This window comes from Oncorhynchus clarkii, chromosome 21 (genome assembly GCF_045791955.1).
Source record: "Oncorhynchus clarkii lewisi isolate Uvic-CL-2024 chromosome 21, UVic_Ocla_1.0, whole genome shotgun sequence".
In the NCBI taxonomy this organism is placed as follows: Eukaryota; Metazoa; Chordata; class Actinopteri; order Salmoniformes; family Salmonidae; genus Oncorhynchus; species Oncorhynchus clarkii.
The window spans coordinates 23303022-23330541 of record NC_092167.1 but is presented as its reverse complement, the minus strand read 5'-3'; the positions used below and the strand labels follow the sequence as shown (position 1 = coordinate 23330541).

The following is a 27520-nucleotide window of genomic DNA, read 5'->3' as shown; positions in this document are numbered from 1 at the left end:
TTAGTTGTCGAGGGTGCAACAAGTCAGCACCTCAGGAGTAAATGTCAGTTGGCTTTTCATACCTGAACAGTCCACACTGGCTTCCTCTGTTTGCGCTATTCGTTGGTATCGCTGTTTTCTTTCTTTAGCCAGCTGCTAGTTTGCTAGAAGGAACCATAACATCCTCCGAACGGACCAAATTGTAAATTAAATGGTGCAATTTATCATGGTGCAGTGTATAGTTCGGTGGGTGGGGTGCTTGGCTCAGTTGGCTGCCACTCCTAGGTGTAACAAAGTTGGTACAATTTTAAAAGGCTAAAGTAAACACTCCCCTTGCTTTACGCAGACTGTGAACAATATATCCTCTCTGGCATAGCACACGTTACTGATTCAACATTTAGAATGTCTCTAGCAACCCAAAACATTTCCTGTGTCTGTGTTGTAATGTTTAGGCTCTGTTATTTACTGCGTGATCTCGCACTTTCAAATCTTGAAAGCTCCATAATAATAACCAGACTGTGTGTGATATATATACATAACCACTTCAAAGCGCAACGCGTTCTCCATACAAACCAATGCAGAAATGTATCTTGTTGGAACTTCGAATTCAACTCTGACCTTGTTAGTAGCTGTCTGCACTGCATCAGTGGTAATAACGTTAGCAGTTGTCTCATACTTTTGCTGTCATGGGAAACCTGAGTTTCTTTTGAACACAAGCCATGCCTTTTCCCCTCTACTACTATCCTCTTGTCCCTCATTGATTTTAGTGACTCACCCTTAGGAGGTAAAACCAGTCAAAATAATCTTTGTTTACAGTTTTTTTTTACTTAATGACATTGTGATGGTAATCTATGTCTGCCTCTGTTGTCTTCCTCATGCTTGTTTACTTTGTTGCAATATAGACACATCTATGTACCTGTTTCTCTTCTCCTTGCAGCTGTTCAGGTGTTGAGGATGAGGAAGAAGGTTCGGCACCACAGCAGCCCCAGCGGCCACCCTCCCCGATCCGGCCGTCCCCCAACAAACAGACTCTGACCTATGCCCAGGCCCAGCGCATGGTGGACATGGAGATTGACGGCCGGGTGCATCGGATCAGCATCTACGACAAGCTGGATGTGATCTCGGATGATGACCCTATGGCGCAGGAGATTATGGAGTGTGTAACAGGGTTATATTGGTGATTCCCCTTGCCACTTTATTGTTAAGCCAATGGGTTTTTGGTTTGAGTTTGTCTTGCCTTCACCTACTCAACATGGCATCTTATTGGCTGGTTTGCTTAGCTTGCTTACGATGGGGGATGTTCCAGTTAGAATCGTCCCAGTGAACAAGCACCAAACCAGCGGTAAATTATTGGTTGCAAAGCACTGTACATCAAAAGTGATTTTTATACTCTCAATTGATGATTTAAATGTACAATGTATATCAAATTGTTTGTAAATGTTATTCGAACATCACACATAAGATGCAGCGGTTTTTGGAGAATATTTGTTGTGCATTTTGTTGTAAAGAATTCCCGCCAGTACTAGCTAGCAATTTACTGTTTCTGGTGGGGGGGGTTCATATACTTTGTACAGTGCGTGAGTGCAGAGTTGGATGGTGAGACGTGCATTGCATGACGTGCAATTTTGTGCCGTTCCTAACAGAATAAAGCTACATGACTGGTGCTACATGTTGGAGTTCCGTGTCGATGACTGATTGTACACAACGCAAGAAGAGTACTGTTACAAGTGCACCAGCAACAAGGAGAACATGGAAAAGCCTCAGCAAACACTGATGCGCTCCGTCCGGTAAAAAAACAGCCAGGAGAAGAGGAGTGCAGCTGCGGTTGCACAGAACCCTACATACAACACATGGAGCTACAGCAGCACAGGCAGCACCAGCACAGACACTTCCAGAGGCCAAGGTCCGTACTGTGGAGTATAACCTTCCAGCTGTCCCCAGGAGGCCCCCAGTGTATTATAAGTATGTGGAGAAGACGTCAGAGGAGCTGGATGAGGAGGTGGAGTATGATATGGATGAGGAGGACTACGCCTGGCTGAAAGTAGTTAACGATAAGAGGAGGAGTGAGGGCGTCAGTCAGGTAGGCTTTTTCTTTTTAAATTACTCCTTTTCAAATTTACAAAACTTAATGGCGAGGCTGCTCCCCGTAGCCTCGGTGCCAGTCAATCCTTTTTGCCGTGGGGTTTTGTGCTGTGTATTTAAATACTGTATTCTCAACAGCTTATTCGTATCTTTCTACTACTGTACATTGCAGTTGAGTTACTCTTTATACAGTGCATATTTATTTATATACTAGATTCTTGACATAGAGTTGAAGTCGGAAGTTTACATACACTTAGGTTGGAGTCATTAAAATTAGTTTTTTACCACTCCACAAATTTCTTGTTAATAACAAACTATAGTTTTGGCAAGTCTGTTAGGACATCTTCTAAGTAATTTTTCCAACAATTGTTTACAGACAGATTATTCCACTTATAATTCACTGTATCACAATTCCAGTGGGTCAGAAGTTGACATATACTAAGTTGACTGTGCCTTTAAACAGCTTGTAAATTCCAGAACATAATGTCATGACTTTAGAAGCTTCTGATCGGCTAATTGACATCATTTGAGTCAATTGGAGGTGTCCCTGTGGATGTATTTCAAGGCCTACCTTCACACTCAGTGCCTCTTTGTTTGACATCATGGGAAAATGAAAAGAAATCAGCCAAGATCTCAGAAAAAAATTGTAGACCTCAACAAGTCTTGTTCATCCTTGGGAACAATTTCCAAACGCCTGAAGGTACCATGTTTATCTGTACAAGCAATAGTATACAAGTATAAACACCATGGGATCATGTAGCCGTCATACTGCTCAGGATGGAGACACGTTCTGTCTCCTAGAGATGAAAGTACTTTGGTGTGAAAAGTGTAAATCAATCCCAGAACGACAGCAAAGGACCTTGTGAAGGTGCTGGAGGAAACAAGTACAAAAGTATCTATATATTCACAGTAAAAAGAGTCCTACATCGACATAGCCTAAAAGGCCGCTCAGCAAGGAAGAAGCCACTGCTCTAAAACCGCCTTTAAAAAATCCAGACTACAGTTTGCCACTGCACATGGTGACAAAGATTGTACTTTTTGGATGAATATCCTCTGGTCTGATGAAACAAAAATAGAACTGTTTGGCCATAATGACCATCATTATGTTTGGAGGAAAAAGGGGGAGGCTTGCAAGCCAAAGAACATCATCCCAACCTTGAAGCATGGTAGTGGCGGCATCATGTTGTGCAGGTGCTTTGCTGCAGGAGGGACTTGTGCACTTCACAAAATAGATAGAATCATGAGGTAGGACAATTATGTGGATATATTGAAGCAACATCTCAAGACATCAGCTACTGCTGTACATGTACTAAGAGGACTATATTGTGTAAATTTCATCTGGCATACAGTCATGGCCAAAAGTTTTGAGAAAGACACAAATATTCATTTCACTAAGTTTGGTGCTTCAGTGTCTTTAGATATGTGCCAGATTTTACTATGGAATACTGAAGTATAATTACAAGCATTTCATAAGTGTCAAAGGCTTTTATTGACAATTACGTGAAGTTGATGCAAAGAGTCAATATTTGTTGTGTTGACCCTTCTTTTTCAAGACCTCTGCAATCTGCCCTGGCCTGATGTCAATTAACTTCTGGGCCACATCCTGACTGATGGCAGCCCATTCTATAATCAATGGTTGGAGTTCGTCAGAATTTGTGGATTTTTGTTTGTCCACCCGTCTCTTGAGGATTGACCACAAGTTCTCAATGGGATTAAGGTCTGGGGAGTTTCCTGGCATTGGACCCAAAATATCGATGTTTTGTTCCCCGACCCACTTAGTTATCACTTTTGCCTTATGGCAAGGTGCTCCATCATGCTGGAAAAGGCATTGTTCGTCACCAAACTGTTCTTGGAGGGTTGGGAGAAGTTGCTCTCGGAGGATGTGTTGGTAATGTTCTTCATTCATGGCTGTGTTCTTGGGCAAAATTGTGAGTGAGCCCACTCCCTTGGCCGAGATGCAACACCACACATGAATGGTCTCAGGATGCTTTACTGTTGGCATGACACAGGACTGATGGTAGTGCTCACCTTGTCTTTCCCGGACAAGCTTTTTTTCCGGATGCCCCAAACAATCGGAAAAGGGATTCATCAGAGAAAATGACTTTACCCCAGTCCTCAGCAGTCCAATTCTTGTACCTTTTGCAGAATATCAGTCTTTCCCTGATATGCAGTCTTTCCCTGATGTTTTTCCTGGAGAGTAGTGGCTTCTTTGCTGCCCTTCTTGACACCAGGCCATCCTCAAAGTCTTCACCTCGCTGTGCTTGCAGATGCACTCACACCTGCCTGCTGCCATTCCTAAGCAAGCTCTGTACTGGTGGTGCCCCGATCCCGCAGCGGAATCAACTTTAGGAGATGGTCCTGACGTTTGCTGGACTTTCTTGGGCACCCTGAAGCCTTCTTCAGAACAATTGAACCGCTCTCCTTGAAGTTCTTGATGCTCCGATAAATGGTTGATTTAGGTGCAATCTTACTGGCAGCAATATCCTTGCCTGTGAAGCCCTTTTTTGTGCAAAGCAATGATGACTGCACGTGTTTCCTTGCAGGTAACCATGCACAGAGGAAGAACAATGATTCCAAGCACCACCCTCCCTTTGAAGCTTCCAGTCTGTTATTAGAACTCAATCAGCATGACAGAGTGATCTCCAGCCTTGTCCTCGTGAACACTCACACCTGTGTTAATGAAACACTGACATGATGTCAGCTGGTCCTTTTGTGGCAGGCCTGAAATACAGTGGAAATGTTTTTGGGAGATTCAGTTAATTTGCATGACAAAGAGGGACGTTGCAATTAATTGCAATTCATCTGATCACTCTTCATAACATCCTGGAGTATAAGCAAATTGCCATCATACAAACTGAGGCAGCAGAAAATTAATATTTGTCATTCCCATAACTATTGGCCACGACTGTATATACTCATAGATTGCATTTGGATTGTTGTTACAGTGGTATTTTGGTTGTTTATTGGATTCATTTTGGGATTTCTTATTTTCTTTATATATTTTTGATTGTGAGCTTTGACATTATACTGCATTGTTAGGAGCTAATAACCTAAGCGGTTCTCTGAAGCTGCCATAACATCTGCTAAACTGTGTACGCGACTAATAAACTTGGATTTGATTTAATTCTGTTTCTACTCTTTTGTCAACTAGACAAGAGAGCAGAAACAGACTGGCAGTCAGGCTAGATTCCCCCTCCTAAAGAAACAAAAACAAATGAATCACAGGCTAAGAAAATAATACAATATAACAATAGTCAACAATATAGAATTAATACCACAATTAATGTGCAACTGTTTACTGTTCTCCCTCTCACGACCAGGTGTCCCACAATGTGTTTGAGTTCCTGGTGGACCGCTTTGAGAAGGAGACCCAGATGGTGAAGGAGGGCCAGGACAAGCTGACCATAGACGAGGACGCAGTCTGCTGCATCTGCATGGATGGAGATGGCCAGGACAGCAACGTCATCCTCTTCTGTGACATGTGCAACCTGGCTGTGCACCAAGAGTGTTACGGTGTCCCTTACATCCCAGAGGGACAGTGGCTGTGCCGGCACTGCCTCCAGTTGCCCACCCAGCCCGCAGGCTGCATACTGTGTCCTAATAAAGGCGGAGCAGTGAAAAAGACTGACGTTGACCGCTGGGGTCATGTGGTGTGCGCCCTGTGGGTGCCGGAGGTAAGGTTTTCCAACACGGTCTTCATCGAGCCCATCGACGGAGTCAGCAACATTCAGTCCGCCTGCTGGAAGCTCACCTGTATCCAATGTCACAAGGCGAACTGCTACACCGCCTTCCACGTCAGCTGTGCTCAGAAAGCCGGACTCTTTATGAAGATGTAACCTATCAAGGAGGTTAAGGAGACAGGCGAACCAACGTTTTCGGTGAAGAAGACTGCTTAAGTCTCACACCCCCAACAGCTCGGTCAAGAGACCCCTCACCATCTACGAGGACACCAAAACCCAAAATGGATTGTGTTCCCCTCTGAAAGGGGAGAAGTCGAGGGACGTCCGTGCACTGATGAAAGGCAGGAAGATGAAGAGCAAGAAGGTGGAGACAGAAAAAGAGGTCCCACCTGTGGCTGTGCCTAGCTTTCCTCCCCAAAGGTAGATTCACTCACCAGTCATCTAAGAATAATTTTCATAATTTGCAGATGACCAGACGTATCAGTAAATGTGACAATAGACAACATACAGTGCCGTGAAAAAGTATTTGTCCCCTTTCTTATTTGATCTATTGTCAGATTTTCAAACAAAACATGAATATTAATATAACACAAAATGTTGATAATTATTTCATTTATTTAACATAATTATGCAATACCCAATGTCCCTGTGTGAATTTTATTTTGCCATCTTACACTCAATAACTGGTTGTGCCACCTTCAGCTGCAATGACTGCAACCAAACACTTCATGTAGCTGTTGTTATTTAATATTAGGTTTCGGTTGAAGATCTGATAACTTTCAGTGTAAAAAAACATGCAAAAATAGAGAATCTGAAATGGGGCAAACTCGCTTCTGCCATCAAACCCATGCAACTTATCCAGAACGCAGCAGCCCGCCTGGTTTTCAACCTTTTCAAGTTCTTTCATGTCACCCCAGCTCCCACTCAGCCCAGTCCAAGATCTTCTTTGTCCTGGTACCCCAATGGTGGAACCAGCTTCCCCCTGAAGCTAGGACAGCAGAGTCCCTGCCCATCTATGGGCTCTGCATTTCACTTGTGTTTTTGAATAAACATTTTGTTAGAAGTAAAATAAATGCTGTTTTCAAAGCATTTATGTTGTTTTGTATCATAGCTGAATGCTAATTGCACAAAGAACTACAAATCCTATAATATCCAACCTCATGTGCAGCAACACTGGGGAGCTGTGCTCACTGTGATTGAAGTGCGGCAGTAAGATACATTTTTAGATGCGCTAAGCACAGGCATAAAAGGTGGTACAATTTAGGCAGACTGGACTCGAGCCTTGTCCTTGTTGCCATGCTAACATCCCACCCTTAAAGGGACAGCTGAAAATGTTTGTCTTATCTGGGATATTTTGGTTAAAAGACTCAGGTCACAAATAATGAAATAACAGCGCAATATACCACATCACTTCTTACTAGTAAGACATTTATTGTTTTAGAAACATTACAAAGCATGCTCATCTGGGCACCAGAGTGGCACAGTGGTCTAACATGTTGACTACACCGCTCGCAAAATATATTTACACATACATGTTTTTCAATCATTGCACCCACACTGCTCGCACGCGCCAACGAGCAACAGCGTTACCAAGCGCTAAAATAGGAGTCAGTTCTATTTGTGACACTGAACGTGGTGCAAGTCCTGCCTCTCCCATCTCCTCATTGGTTTATAGAAGCATATACCCACGTGCCATCTCATTGGTTATACCCAAGTGGGTGACTGAAAGACGAACTGAGGTCGGTCGGTCGTGGTAATACACCTTATTATGAAAGTTAGATGCCAATCGCCATACAAAGTCCAAAGAAGAAAAAACCTGGAAGGAGGAGAGATGACTAGAAATGATTTGGTTGACCGTTTTATGTGTGGATTAATTGTCAGAGTAGAGGACCTTGTGCATTTCAGGTAAAATAACAACTCAACGTTTATATCCCAGTACAAATTAGCTAGCAACAGCAAGCTGGCTAAATAGGACAATTTAGCTAACAACTGCAAGCTAGCTAGCTAGCTAGCTAAATATGTTTAATGCTTTTTGACCTGTCCCCAAATTAATTGTTTTGATATTTCAACCTGCGTGTCATGATTGCGTTTGGTGTGAGGGGACAAAATCAATTTGCACACGATGGTGCACGCCTGGTTTGGGCATGGTGTAAGGCACTGCATCTCGGTGCTTGAGGCGTCACTACAGACACCCTGATTCGAATCCAGGCTGTATCACAACCGGCAGTGATTGTGAGTCACCATAGGGCGGCACACAATTGGTCCAGCATCATCCGGGTTTGGCCGGTGTAGGCCGTCACTGTAAATAAGAATTTGTTCTTAACTGACAGTTCACAGCGCTGTATAGAAAAAGAGGTCAAGACTTAAAGTGAAAAAACATGTTATTCAATTTCAGACATGGACATTTTCCTTCAATAAGCAACATAGTAACAATTTTAAAATCTTCTCCATCTGTTCCTAGGTTAAACACCATCCTCAACCGGGTGTCTATGCAGAAGAAGAAGGTATTTGTGGAGCTGGCTCTAAACTACTGGACTCTAGAGAGACAGGCGAGGTACGGCATACCCCTCATCAGACGACTACAGTCCAGCCAACAGTCCCACCAGAAGACCTATGCTGCACAGCCGGTCAGTCAGCTGGTCATGCACTACGGCCCCCCTGTTTCTGCCACAATTCACGTCCCCTGGCTGGTACACTACATTTCTTCTCACACTCCTATCATTATAACATGCCCCTCTCCTTATTACCGTAGCATTGTCAAAGAGAACAGGCCAAAACTACCCAGAGGCATATTATTGTTTGTATAAATGAGAGCTCTACTGCTCTCCTTGTTGGATTACAATTCCTCTGTATTCTAACCCTAATGTTGGTGATATTGTTTTTTTAACTGTACTTGTCTGTGATGTTTTCTAAATCTGATTTGCGTGATTCCCACCACAGAAGGAGAGTGAGGAGGAGAGCCGGGCTCTGAAGGAGCAGCTCAAGGAGTGGCATCGTCTAAGACACGACCTGGAGAGAGCCAGGCTATTGCTGGAGCTCATACGCAAGAGGGAGAAACTCAAGAGAGAAGAGGTAGGTTAGATAACTGTAGCTGTCCCTGCAAGCCAACAATACATAAATATAGCTCACAAGCCAACTATAAGACAATTAGTAGTATAGTATCAATTGGAGCTGCACCCCCCTCTCTGTCTCTGCCTGTCTCTCTCCCTCCATGGTTCCATGTACAGTACACCATGATGCTAATGGTCCCCTGTGTGTCCTCAGATGAAGATGCAGCAGAGCCTGTTGGAGGTCCAGCTGACTCCCTTCAGTATCCTGCTCAGGTCTGTGCTGGAACAGCTACAGGAGAGAGACCAGTCCAATATCTTTGCCCATCCTGTCGACATCAAAGAGGTAACGCTTACTTACCATGGCTAGGAGAGCAGCTCTTACTATAATGTGTACATACGGCCTGAGATAGCCTTGCTGACGCGATTGGCTTGGTACACAGCGAGGGAGAGCCACTGGTTTGGACAGGAGTCCGTATAATAATGTAATATTCATCAATAATCAATAATATAGAAATTCATCAAGTTATTATTGGTGTTCTGAAATGGTTTTTTTCCTCCCTGGAGAGTTTAAACCTCTTGTGTATTTTATAATGGAAGGGAGCGGTGCTCGGGGACTGTGTGTGGCTGTACATGTAGGTGTTCTAGGAAGAAAGACACAGAGGCACAGCCCCCTTCTTAATCAACTTCATTAACCCTAACATCAAACAGCCTCTCCAGACTGTGAAGTCAGGAGTTTGGTGTCAGCCAGACTAGAGTTGAGATGCTGCTTTTGTCCTTTCACGTTTTATTAACTTTCATGGTTTTTAGTTTTTTTATACTATATTTATATCTAAATTCTTCATTCTCCTCCTAGCATAGCATCTGGCCCATCCCATTTGGACTAATTATAACATCTTCAAAAAGTATTTCCAAAAATATCAGACTGTGGATTTTACATTTACATCTCAATGCTCTGTATGTGCCGACTATCAGATGTTTCTATATGCCTGTCTATTGTTAAACCTTTAGGTGCCTGACTACCTTGACCACATCAGGAACCCCATGGACTTCGCCACTATGAGGAAACGCATTGACGACCAGGCCTACAGCAACCTGAATGACTGAGTCCGACTTCAACCTCATCATCTTCAACTGCATGAAGTACAACTGTAAGGACACCTTCTTCCACAGTGCGGCCGCCCGTCTCCGAGACCAGGGGCTTTGATCAGGAAGACGCAGAGGGATGTAGAACGAATCGGTTTCGAGAAGGACCGTGGGATGCACCTTTCCGAACCGCCCAAGATTGAAGCTCCTCCACGGTTTACCTGGGAGGATGGTAAAGACCTAGCGAGACGAAGAGTTTGTAGAAATATAATGGATAAATCAGTCAATGTAGAATAGAATACTGGAACAGACAGCAGTGTTTGCACAGATCCAAATTAATAAAGCATATTCCTGGTCAATTGAGACGCTCCTTTGAGCATTTTTGTCTAGGAGTTTGCTTAATCTGGATCCTCAATATAGTTCTACTTACATAGGCTACTCATTGTTTAGTTAACATCAAGCAAATGTCTCCCAATGACAGTATTATCTTGTTGTCCTTTCCCAGTGGACCAGTTATTGGTCCCAGCCAACCGGCAGCACATGCCTCTGGAGGAGCAGCTGAAAGTGCTGCTGGAGAAACTGGACATGACGCACTCCATGAAGTCCAGTCCGTCACGCTCCAAAAGCCTCAAGCTGCTCAAGAAGACCATCAACAACGTGCGCAGTGAGATGAGCCTCAGCCTTAGGAGAGCCTCCCACCACTCACATTCTTACTCCTCTTCCTCCCACTGGTCATCCCATCCGGAAAGGAGTAAAGCTGGGGAGGCAGAGGGGGTGAAGACCAATGGACAGAGCCCTGATAACGAGGGTAGGTTCTTTTCAAGTTGTTACGTTCTCTGCATTGGGGAACTGTGTATGTGTGTGTATATATATATATATATATATATATATATATATATATATATATATATATGTATATATGTGTGTGTGTATATACAGTTGAAGTCTGAAGTTTACATACTTAGGTTGGAGTCATTTAAAACTTTTTTCAACCACTCCACAAATTTCTTGTTAACAAACTATAGTTTTGGCAAGTCTGTTAGGACATCTACTTTGAGCATGGTGCAAGTAATTTTTCCAACAATTGTTTACAGATAGATTATTTCGCTTATAATTCACTGTATCAGATTATTTCACTTATAATTCACTGTATCACAATTCCAGTGGGTCAGAAGTTTACATAAACTAAGTTGACTGCGCCTTTAAACAGCTTGTAAAATTCCATAAAACGATGTCATGGCTTTAAAAGCTTCTGATCGGCTAATTGACATCATTTGAGTCAATTGGAGGTGTACCTGTGGATGTATTTCAAGGCCTACCTTACAACTCAGTGCCTCTTTGCTTGACATCATGGGAAAATGAAAAGAAATCAGCCAAGACTTCAAAAAAAATTGTAGCCCTCCACAAGTCTGGTTCATACTTGGGAGCAATTTCCAAACGACTGAAGGTACCATGTTCATTTGTACAAACAATAGTACACCATGGGACCATGCAGCCGTCATAACACTCAGGAAGGACACGCGTTCTGTCTCCTAGAGATTAGTGTACTTTGCTGCAAAAAGTGCAAATTAATCCCAGAACAACAGCAAAGGACCATGTGAAGATGCTGGAGGAAACAGGTATAAAAGTATCTATATCCACAGTAAAATGAGTCTGATGTCGACATATCCTGAAAGGCCGCTCAGCAAGGAAGAAGCCACTGCTCTAAAACTGCCATAAAAAAGCCAGACTACGGTTTGCAACTGCACATTGGAACAAAGATCGTACTTTTTGGAAAAATGTATTCTGGTCTGATGAAACAAAAATAGAACTGTTTGGTAATAATGACCATCGTTATGTTTGGAGGAAAAGGGGGATGCTTGCAAGCTGAAGAACACCATCCCAACCTTGAAGCACTGGGGTGGCAACATCATGTTGTGGGGGTGGTTTGCTGCATGAGGGACTGGGGCACTTCACAAAATAGATGGCTTCATGAGGAGGGAAAATTAAGTGGATATATTGAAGAAACATCTCAAGAAGTCAGTCATTAATTTTGACCGTGTCACCAGCAAAGCACCACCACCTCCATGCTTCACGGTGGGAACCACACATGCGGAGATCATCTGTTTACTTACTCTGTGTCTCACAAAGACACAGCGGTTGGAACCAAAAATCCCAAATTTGGACTCCTCGGACCAAAGGAAAGATTTCCACCAGTCTAATGTCCATTGCTTGTGTGTCTTGGCCCAAGCAAGTCTCTCTTCCTCTTATTGGTGTCCTTTAGTAGTGATTTATTTGAGCAATTTGACCATGAAGGCCTGATTCACACAGTCTCCTCTGAACAGTTGATGTTGAGATGTCTGAACTCTGTTATGCATTTATTTGGGCTGCAATTTCTGAGGCTGGTAACTCTAATGAACTTATCCTCTGCAGCAGAGGTAACTCTGGGTCTCCCTTTCCTGTGGCAGTCCTCATGAGAGCCATTTTCATCATAGTGCTTGATGGGTTTTTACGGCTGCACTTGAAGATCTTTCAAAGTTCTTGACATTTTCTGCATTGACTGACCTTCATGTCTTAAAGAAATGATGGACTGTCATTTCTCGTTTCTCTTTTCTTATTTGAGCTGTTCTTGCCATAATATGGACTTGGTCTTTTGTCAAATAGGGCTATCTTCTGTATACCCCCCACCTTGTCACAACACAACTGATTGGCTCAAACGCATTAAGAAAGAAAGACATTTCACAAATTCACTTTTAACAAGACATACCTATTAATTGAAATGCATTCCAGGTGACTACCTCATGAAGCTGGTTGAGAGAATGCCAAGATTGCCTTGATGACAGCTTTGCACAAAGGGTGGCTACTTGATTTGTTCAACACTTTTCTTGACTAAATTATTCCATATGTGTTATTTCATAGTTTGGATGTCTTCAACTATTATTCTACAATGTAGAAAATAGTCAAACTAAAGAAAAACCCTTGAATGAGTTAGTGTGTCCAAACTTTTGACTTGTACTGTAAATATTTGCCCATACAGGAGGGGGGTAGGCCCTGTCGAAGAGGTGGGGCTTTAGGAGGGACTGAAAGATGGTGATGAACTCAGTCACGGATGGCTCGGGAGAGTTCCAGAGCCTAGGAGCAACCCTGGAGAAGGCGTTCTTTCCGATGCTCTGTAGTTTTGACCTGGGATGTCAAGGTGGCCTTCTGTGGCAGAATGGATTGCGTGTGTGGTTTGGTAGAGGAGAAGAAAGTTTAAGAGGTAAAGCAGGGTGGGGAATGGCTTTGTAGGTCAGGAAGAGGATCTTGTAATTAATTAGTTGGCAGCCAGTAGAGTTCATGGAGAACATTAGTGATGTGCTGCCGGGGCTTAGTGTTGGTGAGAAGGCAAGCTGCTGAGTTTTTAATCATTTGGAGCTTATGGAAGGACATTGAGTTGATGCTGGAGAGTGTCGAGTTGCATTAGTCAAGACTGGAGGAGATGAATGCATGTATGAGGGTTTCAGCGTCAGGAGAGGGGGTACCTGGCTTTGGCCAAGCACTCAGATATCGCCAGTGACCTGGTGTCAGGATGTCATGTGCTTCTCAGTTCTTTATTTTATTGGCCGAAACTAGATATAAACTATAGCTAGATCAGGAATTAACCGTAACCACTAACTCCTAGTTAGTCACACCATCATACCATGTAGTGTGCTTAGCCATGCTAACCTGCTATGACGTAGTTCTCTTTAACATGGTATTGGTACAGTGGAGTTGATATGCTAGGAGCCTGAATTGATTCACAGTAAACCTACACTGACTCAGTAACTATTAGATTGCCTTCTAATTCTGCAAGGATAAGGATGATGTGCTTTAGGAATGGTTCTGGTGTTTTTATTCAAGATGTGCAATTCCCACTCTTCATATTACATTGTGATCTATATAATGTTATGCTTTCTGTGTTTTCTCACTGTATTCTCTCATATTCTTCAACAGGGGACAAATCATTACCTCCCAAATTGGAACCCTCTGACTCCCGTCCTCCTTTCCTGCACTTCGAGAGTAACTCAGAACCCCCTACCCTTAAACCCATCCACCCCAACCCCACTCCGGACAGCAAGACCCATGGACAGGTCAAATTTGACCGGAAGAAACCCAACAACACATTCTCAACCACTACCAAGACCCTTCTCAATGGCCACGCTGAGTCCCAGAACCCACTGCTTCTCTTAGAGGGGGGCGTGAGTATGGTGGCCACCTCCACCCTGGCCCAACCCTCGGGTACGACTGTCAACCGCCGCACTGCCGTACTCTTCAGAAAATCCATGACCTCTAGCCCTGGGAAGAACCAGGGGGGGGGAGAGGAGGAGGTGAGGCCCAGACAGGGTGCCCTCAGCTGGGCACCAAGACTTTCCTGTCGGTGATTATCCCCAGGGTGGAGACCCTCCTCCACCCCAGGACCAGGAAGAGGAGCCACAGTTCCAGCGTGGGGGTCAGCGAAGGGTGTGGAGACGGGGAGTCCCCTGTCAAACACATTGACACAGGTAAATAGGGTTCTTCTCACTTGTCAGAAAATAAATTACTTATCTTAAAGGGACTCTTAAATAGAGCATGAATAAGAAGTAGAACATTATCTTCAGACTTGTGAATTAAGAGATCAGGTTCCCCTTGTCTATGTAATCTTATTAATTATAATTTAAAAGACTAAACAGATCCTAGATCAGCACCCCTACTGAGATGCTTTATGAATAAAGGTTCAAATGTTGTAGGTCTATGCTGTAGTTGGTTTATGTGTAGTATACGGACTCTACTGTACTGCTCTGTGTTACTCGCCTCAGGCCTGTCTAATGGTTTTGTGATGGAGGAGGTTATTGATGAAGAGAGGGAGCTAACTGCCAGCAGGCCTCTAGAAACCAGGAGACGGTGTGCCTCTGAGTCCAGCATCTTAACTAGTGGTAGTCTGCTGGGCAGCACCAGGTAGGTACAGTGCCTTGCGAAAGTATTCGGCCCCCTTGAACTTTGCGACCTTTTGCCACATTTCAGGCTTCAAACATAAAGATATAAAACTGTATTTTTTTGTGAAGAATCAACAACAAGTGGGACACAATCATGAAGTGGAATGACATTTATTGGATATTTCAAACTTTAACAAATCAAAAACTGAAAAATTAGCGTGCAAAATTATTCAGCCCCTTTACTTTCAGTGCAGCAAACTCTCTCCAGAAGTTCAGTGAGGATCTCTGAATGATCCAATGTTGACCTAAATGACTAATGATGATAAATACAATCCACCTGTGTGTAATCAAGTCTCCGTATAAATGCACCTGCACTGTGATAGTCTCAGAGGTCCGTTAAAAGCGCAGAGAGCATCATGAAGAACAAGGAACACACCAGGCAGGTCCGAGATACTGTTGTGAAGAAGTTTAAAGCCGGATTTGGATACAAAAAGATTTCCCAAGCTTTAAACATCCCAAGGAGCACTGTGCAAGCGATAATATTGAAATGGAAGGAGTATCAGACCACTGCAAATCTACCAAGACCTGGCCGTCCCTCTAAACTTTCAGCTCATACAAGGAGAAGACTGATCAGAGATGCAGCCAAAAGGCCCAAGATCACTCGATGAACTGCAGAGATCTACAGCTGAGGTGGGAGACTCTGTCCATAGGACAACAATCAGTCGTATATTGCACAAATCTGGCCTTTATGGAAGAGTGGCAAGAAGAAAGCCATTTCTTAAAGATATCCATAAAAAGTGTCGTTTAAAGTTTGCCACAAGCCACCTGGGAGACACACCAAACATGTGGAAGAAGGTGCTCTGGTCAGATGAAACCAAAATTGAACTTTTTGGCAACAATGCAAAACATTATGTTTGGCGTAAAAGCAACACAGCTCATCACCCTGAACACACCATCCCCACTGTCAAACATGGTGGTGGCAGCATCATGGTTTGGGCCTGCTTTTCTTCAGCAGGGACAGGGAAGATGGTTAAAATTGATGGGAAGATGGATGGAGCCAAATACAGGACCATTCTGGAAGAAAACCTGATGGAGTCTGCAAAAGACCTGAGACTGGGACGGAGATTTATCTTCCAACAAGACAATGATCCAAAACATAAAGCAAAATCTACAATGGAATGGTTCAAAAATAAACATATCCAGGTGTTAGAATGGCCAAGTCAAAGTCCAGACCTGAATCCAATCGAGAATCTGTGGAAAGAACTGAAAACTGCTGTTCACAAATGCTCTCCATCCAACCTCACTGAGCTCGAGCTGTTTTGCAAGGAGGAATGGGAAAAAATGTCAGTCTCTCGATGTGCAAAACTGATAGAGACATACCCCAAGCGACTTACAAGCTGGCGCTACAAAGTATTAACTTAAGGGGGCTGAATAATTTTGCACGCCCAATTTTTCAGTTTTTGATTTGTTAAAAGTTTGAAATATCCAATAAATGTCGTTCCACTTCATGATTGTGTCCCACTTGTTGTTGATTCTTCACAAAAAAATACAGTTTTATATCTTTATGTTTGAAGCCTGAAATGTGGCAAAAGGTCGCAAAGTTCAAGGGGGCCGAATACTTTCGCAAGGCACTGTAATTGACACAAACTGTCTCCACTCAGTCAATGTCTTGTTGTGCGTGTGTGTTAGGTGGGCGGATCGCCTAAGCCATGGGAAGCCATTGACAGTCGCTGGATCCAGGTTCGAATCCCAGTGTGGGCTACCCCCCAAATTTTCTACAATATACTTCCATGGTTGGTTTAATTGACTCTCCCTTTTACGGCCCCTAATTTATCTATTTTTAGCTACTACTTCCAAGTCTGTTGGAGAGGATCAGATTGAGCAAAGTGAGATGTAGAATCACTGATCTACAAATAGTATTCTCAGCAAAATAATAGGTTTTGTGTGATTTATGATTCGCAGAGCTACTCCTCCCCTGGCTTAAGTAATCCCTTCTGCCAAACACACATGCACATCCAGACATTGTTTGATTGATTGGAGACGGCTTGTGTCAATTACATAACATTTCCAAGGATTTCCTACCTGCAGCAACATTAGTGGACAATGCTGGAAATACCAGTAAAAGCACAGTACCTCAAAATGTGCCCCAACTCTTGGCTCTAGCTTTAGGATAGAGTTTTTTTTTCTTCTCAGTAGTATACTACGATGCAAGCAAGAGAAACATAAATTAAAGCCATTATATTTATGATTTACATTCCAAATTGTACTTTTGTAATATTACATTTTTCAGTGAGTTGTGATGTATTTAACCTGTATGTGTTGAGGCTGTAACTTAGCATGCCTCTGGAAGTGTTTTGCTATATTTACAGTGAACCCCTCCTAACTTGATTGTTGTTATTCCTGCATCCATAGAAGTTGGCAATAACAATATTTGGATGCCTGCTAGTGCTGCAACAGTTGTTCTGGAACCTCTAAAGCTAGTTTGGGCAAAATGTAGCGGATACCCTTCCTATCCTGCCTTGGTGAGTGACAGTGAGCGTATGTATGACACCTGACTGTCTCATTCTCTCTTCTCAGTGCTTGCTACCAGGGACTAACTTTTTGTTTACCTGCCACTCAGATTTTTTAGGAGCCAAAATATAATTTTTTTGCCTTACAACAAACACAAATCAAAATGGACGAGTATGCTTAGTTGTGTTTCTAAGTCAAGGAATGTGTATTACTAATAAGAAGTAATGTGTTGTATTGCTCAATTTAATATTTTGTGACCTGAGTCTTCTCATCAAAATATCACAGATGAGACAAATGTTCAGCTGCCCCTTTTAAGTTTACCGTGGTAATGGGGCCACTCAAGTTGTCACGTGTCGTTAGGCATCAGCATGCTCAGCTAGGCGAACCGAACGAGTGTGCTCGCATACTCCCTTAAAAGACATTTGCTTGAAAAACTAGACTTCGGCTACCAACTTCAGCTTGCCTCAAAGATGAACAAAAATGTCACAATGTCGTCATAATATATGCACAAGCTGTTCTGGCTGGGAAACATGCAGATGCCTTTAGTGGTGCATGACTCCAGGATTTTTGAAGTCGACTCCCGCCTGCTGTGGTTAGTCAAGAGTCGACTCTTGCTCAACTCCCAAAAGGAGCTGAAACAGACAAACACACACGTACGCACCTCATTATTGCTGCGTCCTACTAGGAAGACTACATTTGCGTTCTAGAGGACTGATATGAACATGATGATGCCCATTTGTTCATTAACTTAGCCTATAAAAGTCCCATTTTAAATATATATATATTTTTTTATATAGGTGATGTGTAGGAACTACAATATTTTGGTGATATTTCTGCTGCACGCAGCCTTGATGATCCCATGTGATGATGCTGCACGTTCTACGCTGATAAGCCCATTCTTTGCCATGTTATAACGCTATTCGGACAGGTATTTACTAGAGACGTTGGTTATGTCATTATTATCTAAGCATGTGTGTTATTCCAGAAGACGATTCACACAGGATTACTCCAAACTGCCCCATGTAATTATTTTTTTCCCCCTCAAATTGAGTTCACTCTTGATGGAAGCCTGGAGGTTTTTATTCTAGGCGTGAAGTTATTTCATAGTCATGTCTAGACTATAATAGGCTACACTGATAACTCATGCTTGGCTGCCAAATGTATGCAGTACCTTCAGAAAGTATTCACACTCCTTGACTTTTTTCACGTTGTGTTACAGCCTGGATTTAAATTGTGATTTGTTGGTCACTGGCCCATAATATAAAAATTGAATTTTTGTATTTTTTGTATTTTTATTTTTTATTACATATCAGCTTTTCATTTGTATTAATATGTCTTAAGTCAATAAGTATTCAACCCCTTTGTTATTGCAAGCCTAAAAAGGTTCAGGAGTAAAAAATTGCTGAACAAGTCACAAAAGTTGCATGGTGTGTTTAATTTTTTTTTTAATGACTACCTAATCACTTTAGGCCACACATACAATTATCTTTAAGGTCGTGCAGTGCATTCTAAACACAGATTCAACCACAAAGACCAGGGAGGTTTTCCAATGCCTTGCAAAGAAGGGCACTTATTAGTAGATGAGTATAAATAAAAAAACCTGACATTGAATACCCCTTTGTGCTTAGTGAAATTATTCATTACATTTTGGATAGGGTATCAATACACACAGTCACTACAAAGACAGAGGCATCCTTCCTAACTCATTTTCCGGAGAGGAAGTAAACTTTAAAACAGTTAGAGTTAATGGCTGTGTTAGGAGAAAATGGTGGTTGTAGTTTCTCCACAATATTGACCTAATTGACAGAGTGAAAACAAGGAAGCCTGTACAGAATAATATTCCAAAACATGCATCCTGTTTACAACAAGGCACTGAAGTAATACTGCAAAAAATGTGGCAACGCAATTCACTTTTTGTCCTGAGTACAAAGTGTTATGTTTGGGGCAAATCCAATACAACTATTGACTGAGTACCACTTTACATATTTTCAAGCATGGTGGTTGCTGCATCATGTTATGGCTATGCCTGTATTCATTAAGAACTGGAGAGTTTTTCAGGATAAAAAATAAATTGGATGGAGCTAAGCACAGGAAAACCTTTTTCAGTCTGCTTTCCACCAGACACTGGGAGATGAACTCACCTTTCAGCCGGACAATAACCTAAAACAAAAGACCAATTTTACACTGGAGCTCCTTACCAAGAAGACAGTGAGTTACAGTTTTGATTAAATCTACTTGAAATCTATGGAAAGGCCTGAAATTGGTTGTCTACCAATGATCAACAACCAATTTGACAGAGCTTAATGGACAAATGTTGTACAATCCAGGAGTGGAAAGTTATTTTGATACTTACCCAGAGACTCCGCTGTAATCAATGTCAAAGGTGCTTCTACAAAGTGTTGACTCAGGGGTGTGAATAATTATGTAAATGTGATTTTATGTATTTAATTTTCAATACATTTGCAAACATTTCTAAAAACATGTTTTGGCTTTGTCATTATGGAGTGTTGATGGGTGAGGAGAAATCTATTTAATCCATTTTGAATTCAGGCTGTAACACAACAATGTGGAATAAGTCAATGGGTATGAATACTTTCTGAAGGCACTGTAGGTGTCCCCATAATATTTAAATTGATTAAGTCTGATCATAATCATTATTTCAGCGATCCATGGTTGGCGTCCTTTCTAATAACAATGCCCCCCATCCTGATGATTTAAGCTGCTGAACCGTATTTGCATTTATGGATGAGAAAGTTAACTTGCCATTTCCAAGTTTAGTGGGGATGCCCTGCTTTGCGATCGATTGCCTAGGACAGAGTTCTCCAACTGTGTTCCTGGCGAGGTACTGTCCTGTAGGTGTTCACTCCAACCCTAATCTATTGCATCTGATTCAATAATTAGCTGGTTGATAAGCTGATTCAGGTTAGTTTAAAACTGGGATTGGTGTGAAAACCTACAGGAAGGCAGCTCTCCAGGAACAGGATTGGAGAGCCCTGACTTAGGATATCAACAGCCAGCCAGGGTTTCATTAAATAAGCATTTGGTGATGTTTAACTTCAATTCACTGCCACCATGAATAATAGCTTAGCCATTGATAGCCTATTATATACTTTAATGTACTTTTGGTGAATTTGCGAGGCTTTGAAAGACAAGACATTGCGAGATACAGATTACCAAGATATAGCCTATGTGCACGTTTGTCTGCCTGACTCGATCCTCTCTCTCCCTTGCTGGCTCGCCTGGTCTTTCTCTTTGCTAGGAAAAACACAAGTGTGTGTTTTAGTCTTTGGTCTGTTTTTGTGTAGAATAGCTCAGTCTCCTCCTTTTATAGCCCCTACTAGTGAATTTGCGGAGACATTGCAGGACACCGCATTGCGATCAGTGGCCATTTTAGGATGTAAATCTTGGTGGGGTAAACTCAAAACATTTTTTTTTAGATGCATGCCACAACACAACACTAAACAATACATTAATTGGACTATAATGGTGACAAATGGTGCCCACACACTGTTTGGGCCTACATTAAGCTGACAATTGAGATGTATAAACTATTGCATCAGGGGACGACGAGCAGGTAAGAGGCAATTAATGAGCGAGGTAGGATGGACTTAGTCAATATAACTTTGTTCAGCACTTTTGAAATGTACAGCAACAGAATTCAGAACATGGGCCGTTCTTAAGGTGTTCTCCCTGTACACCAAGTCAGATAAATAAAGGGAGCATATAAGCAGACAATGAAAGCTCTTACAATATTTGATTATGACATTTTGTTAAACAGGCTATAAGCTATGTGCACCACCAAGTCAGAACAGTAGGCTAAAAGGGGAAAAGGGACCAAATTATTAGTGAGGCACCTGGGCTACTAACAGCTTACTACACAACATACACATAGTATTACTTTCTTAGCTACAGTATACATATCTCCCTGACATATTACATTATTTATGCAGCAGCATACAATACATTTTGGACTCACTTTGGTGTGCTGTGCTCACTTGAACAGGAAGGTGGTGTGGCCAATGACCTTGATCCTTCTTGGATGGGCACTTCTAATGTAACTCTACGGCAACACGCAAGGGGCTTGAATTTGAGCTCTCCCTGTAGATTTTGTGACAGTACACTGAGCCAATCACGGTGCAACTAGATAACATTACCAACCTCTATGCTCCGTATTTTCTGCTGGCTACCCCACCACCACAGAAAGCACTGAGCTAGGCTGACACACCCGCATTTTGGAGCTGTATTACTCAAGAAAGCAAACAAGAGTCCGCTTGTATGCGGCCTTATTAACTCAATTTTACATATAGATTTTTTCATTGTTTGCAAACTGATATGGGACCTGTATTAATGCCAGAATGACGGGTCATCACTGATTGCGATAGCCTGTACATCTTTTGATTACCAATGCACGGTTCAGACTCTGCCTGGTGGCCGACATGCCTGACTGTGCCCATTCTCTCTCGCTCCCTCCCTCGTTAGCTCGCTCTTTCTTTGCTGTGATAGATTAGTTTTTGTTCTCAGAGGTAGCCACAGCAACTAGTTTCCTCCCTTGCAAAAATACTGAATCTTAGGAGTCGACGAGTTGATGCCTGACACCCAGAAATGTGAGTCGACACCGGGAATTGACAGGCAAGGAGTTGAGGAATTGATTCTAGTGTGCCTGTGAGAATCTGACTAGTAGAGGCTGACAACGACTCTTCCTCTTCCACAGTGGAAGCAAACTCACATTGAAAAACAATGTAAGTGTACAAGAAACAAGAAGATAAAGTCTCACTGTAGTAGTTAGACCAACTTTTATGCCTGTTCCCATTGCTTCTAATACAAACCTTTCAGCTCTTCACTCGCAGTGCACACAGCCCTCCAGCCAGGCAGTGTTGCTTCGCGAGGTGAGATAGCTATAACGTTACGATTCCTATTTATTTGTGCATTGCCAAATATGAAACCAAAAGGAATAAGTACTTTAAACAGCTACAGCCCCATTTATTTTTCTATAAATCACTACTCGCACGTGCCAATACTTGACTTTGACCAATGTGGCTGGTGAATTAGAAATTTGTATGCGCCAATATCAAAATCTACCCGCATTTGGTGGGTGTTAATTTAAGGCCCTGCTTGCTACCCCCTTCATCAAATCTTGAGTGAGTGTTGTTCACACACTATCTGTTTGAAAGGTGTAACATCCTACAAGTTTTGTCTTTGCCTTTCATGGTAGAATAAATCCTAGGTCCATATCTTCTAAGTCCTCTAGATGGTGCCATTGTCAAATAAACAGATCTGATTTGACCTTAGTTTAAGAGGACTAAGTGGACGCACCTCTTTTCAACACAAGCACCAGCTGTGTGTGTTTGAGCATGTGTGTGTGTGTGTATTCAAGTATACTGTGCCATAACACTCCAGGCACCACTCCCTAGTAAACATGGTACACCTCTTCCACCACGTTAGATCGTTGACCCCCACATGCCCCGGGTGGGATGCCAGCACAACGGGGTGTCTATCCCCATGCCTCCCCTCGACGTCCTCCGGGTCGGAGAACGGATGCAGTTCAAGAACGACGAAAAACTCTTCCTCGTCCTATTCTTCGACAACAAACGCAGCTGGTGAGACATCTTCTCTGTTCTCCAATACTAAATGTTAAGAAAGGGATTTTTTTGTTGTTGTTGATAGCAACATACATGGATACACCATTTTACAATCTTCATTTGCAATGTTAAGTGTTATTTCAATACGTGCTGTGAATTTTCATACACAACCAACAGACAACAACACAAAGAGCTCAAATTTCTATTATAAGTTCTACATTTTTGCAGATTTGTATCAGAAGAAATGTAGCTGAATTTGATTTCCTTATTCTCTCTTCTCAGGCAATGGCTTCCTAAGTCTAAGATGGTCCCTCTGGGGATCGACAAGATCAAGATGATGGAGGGCAGAACATCCAGTATCCGTAAGGCTGTTCAGACTGCCTTCAAACGTGCCATGAACCATCTTAGCATCGTTCAGGACGAACCTGTCAGTGACATGAGCGACGTGGACTAACACACACACAGACACACACACCCAACCCTTGAATTACTGCTCATGGTCTTGTCTCAGACCTGAGCCTGGCCTACACTCCTTCCTTCTCCACTTTGTCAGTCTTTCCAAAGGTCTATGCTGGCTGTTTTTAACAGGTGCCTTGCTACCCCCCTGGCTTGGTATGGTTCCCCCTTCCACGTCAGTCCTCGCCCGCTGGTCTGACGACTGCTGCTTTAAAGAATGTGCCCCAGTTCCCCTCCTATCTACTGTTCTTCATGGTCGCGTTCATGATGCACCAAATGGAAGAAAACAACTCGCTCATCTCGCCTTATCAGTGGTGGAAACAGTACCCAACTATCATTCTTGAGTAAAAGTAAAGACAATAGAAAATGACTCAAGTAAGTCACCCAGTAAAATTCTACCAGAGTAAAAGTATTTGGTTTAAAATATACTTAAGTATCAAATTCCTTATATTAAGCGAACCAGATGGCACCATTTTTTATTTTACGGAAAGCCAAGGGCACACTCCAACATTCAGACATAATTTACAAATGAAGCATGTGTGTTTAGTGAGTCCCACAGATCAGAGGCAGTAGGGATGTTCGGTTGATAAGTGCGTGAATTTCACTATTTGCCTAAGAAATCAAAATGTAACGAGTACTTTTGGGTGTCAAGGAAAATGTATGGAGTAAAAAGTACATTATTTTCTTTAGCAATGTAGTGAAGTAAAAGTAGTCAAAAATATAAATAGTAAAGTACAGATACCCAAAAAAACGACTTAAGTAAAAATACTTGAACGTACTAATTAATTGCTTTAATCCACTGCACCTTATGCCATTTATTTCCACTCAAAACTACCTACTACATTTATGTTAACTCTGTAAATAACTGCAATATTTGTCTGACACACTAACTTATTTTGTAGATTGAGTGAAATTTGTACTGTACAATGGATTTTCTTACTAGTATTTATACTTTTTGGTGAAGTATGTAAGCACTGCGGTGTGGTAATTCAAAGTGCTATGACAATAAGACAAGTGTAAAAAGCCTTAGCAGTATAAAATAAATGGGATTTTTTTTTGTTTGTTTTATATATCCTTTTTGTATTTTATTTTAAGTTAATGAAGTTTATAAAATATAAACTTCCCTTTGGCATTCTTCCTTCTGTAATCAAATGTTTAAATATATATTTTACAATATTTTGGTTTGTCCGTAGTATTCAGACCCCCTGACTTTCTCCACATTTTGTTAGGTTACAGCCTTGATTCTAAAATTGATTGAATTGTTTTTTCCCCCTTCTCAATCTACACACACTACCCTGTAATGACAAGACAACATTTTATTTTTTTATTTTATTTTGTAATATCACATTTACACAAGTATTCAGACCCTTTATCCAGTACTTTGTTGAAGTCTCTTTGGCAGCAATTACAGCCTTTTAGTCTTCTTGGGTATGACGCTACAAGCTTGTATTTGGAGTTTCTCCTACTCTTCTCTGCAGATCCTCTCAAGCCCTATCAGGTTGGATGGGGAGCATTGCTGCACAGCTATTTTCAGGTCTCTCCAGAGATTTTAGATCGGGATCAAGTCCGGGCTCTAGGTGGGCCACTCAAGGACATTCAGAGACTTGTCCCAAAGCCACTCCTGCATTGTTTGGCTGTGTGCTAAGGGTTGTTGTTCTGTTGGAATGTGAACCTTGGCCCCAGTCTAAGGGCTCTGGAGGAGGGTTTCATCATGGATCTCATCTTTCCCTCGATCCTGACTAGTCTCCCAGTCCCTGCCACTGAAAAACATCACCGCAGCATGATGCTGCCACCACCATGCTTCACCGTAGGAATGGTGGCATGTTTCCTCGAGACGTGACGCTTGGCATTCAGGCCAAAGAGTTCAATATTGGTTTCATCAGACCAGAGAATCTTGTTTCTCATGGTCTGAGAGTCTTTAGGTGCCTTTTGGCAAATTCCAAGCGGGCTTTCATGTGCCTTTTACAGAGGAGTGGCTTCCGTCTGGTCACTCTACCATAACGGCCTGATTGGTGGAGTGCTGCAGAGATGGTTGTCCTTCTGGAAGGCTCTCCCATTTCCACAGAGGACCTCCAGAGCTCTGTCAGAGTGACCATTGGGTTCTTGGTAGCCTCCCTGACCAAGACTCTCCTCCCCCTATGTCAGTTTGGCTGGGCGGACAGCTCTAGGAAGAGTCTTAGTGGTTCCAAACTTCTTCCATTTAAGAATGATGGAGGCCACTGTGTTCTTGGGGACCTTCAATGCTGCAGACATTTTTTGGTACCTTTCCCCAGATCTGTGCCTCGACACAATCCAGTCTCTGAGCTCTACGGATAATTCCTTCCACGTCATGGCTTGGATTTTGCTCTGACATGCATTGTCAACTGTGGGACCTTATATAGACAGGTGTGTGCCTTTCCAAATCATGTCCAATCTTTTGAATTTAACACTGGTAGATCCAATCAAGTTGAAAAAACATCTCAAGGATGATCAATGGAAACAGGAAAACGTCAAGGGGTCTGAATACTTTCCGAAAGCACTGTCTGTATACAGCTCTGGAAAAAAATTAAGAGACCACTTCAAAATGATCAGTTTCACAAGTTTTACTATTTATAGGTATGTGTTTGGGTAAAATGAACATTTTTGTTTTATTCTATAAACTACTGACACAATTTCTCCCATATTCCCCCCCAAAATATTGCCATTTAGAGCATTTATTTGCAGAAAATGACAACTGGTCAAAAAAACAAAACCGATGCAGTGTTGTCAGACCTCGTATAATGAGAAAGAAAGTAAGTTAATATAATTTTTTAAACAACACAATGTTTTTTAACTTAGGAAGAGTTCAGAAATCAATATTTGGCGGAATAACCCTGATTTTCATGCGTCTTGGCATGCTCTCCACCAGTCTTTCACATAGATTTGTATTTTTTTTTAACCTTTATTTAAAAAAGAAAAACGTTTTACCTTTATTTCTAAAGATGTTGGGTGACTTTATGCCACTCCTGGTGCAAAAATTCAAGCAGCTTTTCTGAAGCACCCCCAGATCATCACCAATCCACTGTCACTTGTAGGTCTCGCACCCACTGTGAAATTTGGTGGAGGATCGGTGATGATCTGGGGATGCTTCAGCAAGGCTGGATTCGGGCAAATTTGTCTTCGTGAAGGACGCATGAATCAAGCTTTAAGGTTGTCCTGACAATGTTCCCCAACTCTGAGGATTGGTTGTTCCAGCAGGACAATGTTCCATGCCACACAGCCAGGTCAATCAAGGTGTGGATGGAGGACCACTAGATCAAGACCCTGTCATGGCCAGCCCAATCTCCAGACCTGAACCCTATTGAAAATATCTGGAATGTGATCAAGAGGAAGATGGATGGTAACAAGCTATTAAACAAAGTTGGGCTGCTTGAATGTTTGTGCCAGGAGTGGCATAAAGTCACCCAACATCAATGTGAAAGACTGGTGGAGGGCATGTCAAGATGCATGAAAGCTGTGATATAAAAATCCACTATTCCACCAAATATTGATTTCTGAACTCTTACTAAGTCAAAAACATTTGTGTTGTTTAAAAATCAATATGAACATATTTTCTTTGCATTATTCAAGGTTTGACAGCACTGCATTTGTTTTGTTATTTTGACCAATTGTCATTTTCTGCAAATAAATGCTCTAAATGACACTATTTTTATTTGGAATATGGGAGAAATGTCAGTAGTTTATAGAATAAAAAAAAAAATTCATGTTACCCAAACACATACCTATAAATTGTTAAACTAGAGATAATCATTTTTCAGTGATCTCTTAATTTTTTCATTAAAACTCGCTTTTCAACCACTCCACACATTTCTTGTTAAACAAACTAGTTTGGGCAAGTCAGTTACGACATCTACTTTGTGCATGACACAAGTCATTTTTCCAACATTTGTTTACAGACAGATTATTTCACTGTATCACAATTCCAGTTGGTCAGAAGTTTACATAGAGTAAGTTGATTGAGCCTTTAAACAGCTTGGAAAATTCCAGAAAATTATGCCATGGCTTTAGAAGCATCCCTGACCTCAATCCTACATAACATTTGTGGGCATAACTGAAAAGCGTGTGCGATCAAGGAGGCCTACAAACCTGACTCAGTTACATCTCTGCCAGCTCTGTCAGGAGGAATGGGCCAAAATTCACCCAACTTATTGTGGGAAGCTTGTGGAAGGCTA

General features: G+C 42.1%; 1 pseudogene; it reads left to right on the top strand.

Moving 5' to 3' along the window:
* The first annotated feature begins 933 nt into the window (after window positions 1-933).
* Window positions 934-24387, top strand: LOC139379170 (bromodomain-containing protein 1-like; annotated as a pseudogene).
* The last annotated feature ends 3133 nt before the right edge of the window (window positions 24388-27520 follow it).